The following is a 4,749-nucleotide window of genomic DNA, read 5'->3' as shown; positions in this document are numbered from 1 at the left end:
TCCGATAATCTTCTAAATCTCCCGTCATACTAGCCAATTTAAATTTTTTTATATTTATGATGCATTTCTATAATTTAACTCTTATATACTTTGTGAGCCAACCTGGTAATTTACTTGCAGCCATCCTTTTCTTCTATAAGGAATATGTTTACCTTGAATATTTAAAAATTTATCTCTAAACATTTTCCACATTTGATCAGTGTCTCCAAATAACTCGGCTGCCCAATTAACAGATAATTATTTTCGCATCCCTTCAAAATTTGCTCTTTTAGAAATTTATAACCAAAATATAATTATTTCCATATGCAGCAAAATATTGAACCTAATAGAACAATGATCACTTAACCTAGGTTTGTTTGTTTAGAATTTCGCTCAAAGCTACAGATGGTTATCTGCGCTAGCCGTCCCTAATTTAGAAGTGTAAGACTAGAGGAAAGGCAGCTACTCATCACCACCCTCTGCCAACTCTTGGGCTATTCTTTTACCAACAATAGTGGGATTGACTGTCACATTATACTCCGCCCCCACGGCTGAAAGGGCGAGCATATTTGGTGTGATTGGGATTCGAACCCGCAGATTGCGAGTAGAGCCCTAACCACATGGCTATGCCGGGCCTCGTATTAAAAATATAAAAATAATTATACCTATGCATTGTTTGTATTTCAAAATGCCTTATTGTATGACTTGCCCTACTAATAAAAACATTGAACACTATTCATTGTTATATACTTTGTATCTATTAGTGACAACCTGAAGAAATGAGACCAGTATTTTTTGAAAGACGATGTTTTGAAAAACTAAATAAGCAGCGTGTAAAGGCCCAAATAAGTTTTAACATATATAAAAAGTGTTTCATACAATACCTAGTGTTTTTCTCAACTCAGAATGTTATACATATAACACACACACACGTATATATATATATAGCTTACAAACTATTAATTATATTAATTGCTTATAAGCGATTAAATCAGCACTATAAAACAATAATGAATTAAATATCGCAATACCGTTATCCGTATATATGTGAGCCGCAACAAAATGATGGTCTGAATGAAACATACACTGCATTTGTGGATGTTTGGCTTAAAAATAAAGATAAAAACGTGGGTAGGTCGGAACATTTTTCGGTATATTTTATACCATATTATAATTTACACTACTGTTGTTCTACATGCTACTACGTGATGGACATGCAAATCTGTCTTCAGCTCTATTTGAATTAGTCTAAAAAACACGTAGGTTCAAGAAGTCTTAATGTAAAACACCTTTCGAAAGCGCTCCAGTTATAGGGTTTTTACCGTTTTAATTGGTCTAAAACATTTATACAAGCAAGCTATATGCAGAGGTGTCGCTAGATGTTTTAAAGATTCATGTCCCATAAGCGCGGGAATTTTCGATGTTTCAGTATGACATCGATCATGGCTTTGTATTCTGATTTTTCAAGACACCATCTGGAAATTCGGGGCACGGGCTCCGTGTATCTAGCTATGCCTATGGCTATGTGTATAGCTCAATGTTGTGCGTGTAATGAACATGTTATCGCAGACTGACTTCAACACATGTAGTTTACAAGTCCGAACACTGGCCTAAAACTAGAATGGTCACATATCCATAAATGTTATTAATTTAAAAATAAACAGTTCATGAGGTTTTTCTTTGGGTTGCTACTAAGTCCCTAAATTACAGTCAGGTACAACTGAACAGTTTTCACTTGAAACGAAACACAATGATGTCACATCCTGGTTTCACGAGCTGTGTTGGTCGTCTAGATTTTGTACATCAATGCACGCGACCAAGCCCCCCAGTGGCACAGCGGTATGTCTGCGGACTTACACGCTAGAAACCAGGTTTCGATACCCGTGGTGGGCAGAGCACAGATAGCCAATTGTGTAGCTTTGTGCATAAATTCAAACAAACAAACAAGCACGCGACCATATTGGAATCGCAATTATCTTGGCCATTATTATATATCTGTAGATAGTGTATAGTACTGTTGTAACTTAACGTAAACATTTTTAATGTAATTTGTAAACTGTTTCTTAAATGCTGGTTGTCAGTTGTTTTTGTTCTTAGACCAATCTTCATTCGACATTCGTATAACTACGAGTATAAACACTATAACTAGTATAACACTAGTTATGACAGACAGGTTCCTATTATGGTCATACAGATTCCAACATCGTGCAGAACAAAGCTTATCTTTCGAACCTCCTGAATGTATAGTATTTATTATATTTAAATTCATAAAACAATAGTAGGCCTACTGCCAAATAGGCACAAACACTCTCAATCGATTCGGAAATCTAGTTTTATTAATAACATTATTTATACTTCAAAGTTCAAAATATAAATGGGGTTAAGTAATTTATAAACTAAATCAATTTACCTGTATATATAGTTAATGCCGTTTACCAAAAGTTTTCACGACTAAGAATTCTGCTTCTTTTCTTTTGGTACCTTTTCAGTGTCCTTTCTATTTTGCTCAGTGTTCTGCATTTTTGTAACTAGTTTGCGAGAATGACCACCAGGATCAGAGAAATTAGTATGTTCACTAGCTTCTTTCTTGGTTCTTTGCTTTCCGCTGTGTCCCGAGAACATATGCTTATCTTGGTCAAAATTGTAATGTTCGTATTCGTCAAAATGTTCTTCGGACATTTTCGTTATTTAAATATATTATATTTTCAAACCGAACACCCTAGTTTACTTGGTATATACGTAACCACCTCCAACAGCTGTCTCAAATATACATGTACCTCCGTTAACACGTAGACTCTATAAAGACGCTGACGTCATAAATTGTAGGACAGCTTGTTATCACTCCTTATTGAAAAGTAAAGCTTAAATAATTATGAAACTGGTTATTCTTAACTTTATATAATTAGATAACATTTCTTTTTCATACATATTAAGTTATAAGAGTTAAAATATTATTTATTTAGTTTTAGATTCAAGCAAAGCCGTATTCCAGGAATGCAGAGCGTCCTCTGTTGGTATTTTAAATTTTACATGGTTAGAAAAAGATCTAAAATTCTAAAAAAAAAAAAAAAATTTAGAATCCAGCATTCTCTTATAATTTGTATTATATATATAGATATACATTGAAACTGTTACTAATAACAGTTTTAGAGTTATTGAATTATTATTACTTCAAAGAAAAATTAATTATATAGTAAATTATTTAAATGGTTTGTTCAAAATGTTGCTCGCACGTAGTTTTATGTAATATGTGCATCTTATTTTCAAAAATATTTACAAAAAAGTCAAATTTAACTTAAATAATCCCCCCCCAAAAAAACTCATTCAAATATTAGTCGTGATGTAAATTGTAATCTTAATATTTTGCAATACACATTGGGATGTTTTGCGAAGCATCAACATTTTAAAACAGACGACTTTTACATCACGCGACAAGATTAAACTGCTCTCTGCTACGCATAAAAGGATTTTAATGCAATTTTTGGTATTGTTTCAGATTTACACTTTGCATTATATAAATATAATAAAAACACACTACATTGGTGAGCAGGGCCACTGAAAGGTTTCATGGGTTTCGGGGAATGATTGGTATGCCCTCCCTTTCAATTTCCTCCTTCCTCCCAAATAATGTAAAAGTAAGCAGCCATACATGGTACTACATTTATCCGACCTTGTAATATATTAACCAGCCAGATAAGGACCAGAATTATGGTATATGGTTATTGCGATCGCTTCATGATTAAACAAAATGGAAGCTGCAGTGATGAAGCAACAAAGGGAATCACACAGTTTAAAGCACGACAGCTTACAAAATGTATTTATTCTTTTCAAATTACATATCATATTTCAGTATGTTTATAATGATGTAGCCAACTACCCTATTGCTTTGAAATGAAACTGTGATGTTATGTTTGCATACATGTATAGGTCTTTTCCGGTGAAAAGTGGGTTGAGAGATACTGCCCAATCACCTTTGTACCAGTTCTGACTTTGGGCGAATATTTCATGTGTCTCCAGGAAAGCATCCATGTCGTCTTTCTGTTCATCAAATTTGGGCAGCTTGAATCGGCTGACCTTGACTCCATTGTAATTCCTAGGTTCTTCATCTTTTTGTTGGGTGAGCTTAGCGATCTAAATTTGTGCTCTTATTCTCTCTCTCTCTCTCTCTATTTTCAGCCTCTCCTTTTCTTCTTTATGCATTTCTTTTCCTTCCTCTCTTCTCTGTCTCTCTCTTCTGTTGCCGCTCTTCTCTCTCTAGTTCTTATTGCTTAACAAGCTCTCGCAGATTGCCATCTTTGAGCCCAAATCGCTCACCTCTTTCTATCTATGTATCAACATCTATTGATATGGTTAAATAGCGTGGTTGTAATCTCTACACTATTTTCGCTATCACAACAATTGTGATTATATAGTCCTACTTCTGCTGTCGTTCACGTCTTCTTTTACTGTCGTTTACCACTCTACAATCCTGGCTGGCTCGCGAAATGTCAGGATTTGTACAGTGGCCGGTTTCTTTACAGTAGGTGTCTGTGACTTGTTGGCGATAAATGTGAACAATAAATGGACAGTACACAATCCACTTGTTTTAAAATAATATATTGAAAACAAGTCAAACAATTTACCACAGTTGAATCTAAAGCTTTAATAAATAATTCTCTTTTTCGTCAAAAATCCACACAGATTGGTTTAGTTACTTTAAAACCAAATTGACAAATTATTCTTCTCAACCTCTGTTGTTACAATAAAAGCTGTGAAACTCACTTCAAAACC

At 34.2% G+C, this 4,749-nt stretch overlaps 1 long non-coding RNA gene across 1 annotated transcript in view; it reads right to left on the bottom strand.

The window, feature by feature from the left end:
- Nucleotides 1-2,787, bottom strand: part of LOC111087460 — a 5,787-nt gene extending 3,000 nt beyond the window's left edge. Inside the window, exon 1 of the long non-coding RNA XR_002612137.1 lies at nucleotides 2,390-2,787. This is a non-coding gene — a long non-coding RNA (uncharacterized LOC111087460). The remainder of the gene's footprint in view (nucleotides 1-2,389) is intronic.
- Nucleotides 2,788-4,749: the final 1,962 nt, after the last annotated feature.

This window comes from Limulus polyphemus, unplaced genomic scaffold (assembly GCF_000517525.1).
Source record: "Limulus polyphemus unplaced genomic scaffold, Limulus_polyphemus-2.1.2 Scaffold2182, whole genome shotgun sequence".
Taxonomy (NCBI): domain Eukaryota; kingdom Metazoa; phylum Arthropoda; class Merostomata; order Xiphosura; family Limulidae; genus Limulus; species Limulus polyphemus.
The sequence above is the reverse complement of the archived record's forward strand: the minus strand, read 5'-3'. Positions and strand labels throughout refer to the sequence as shown.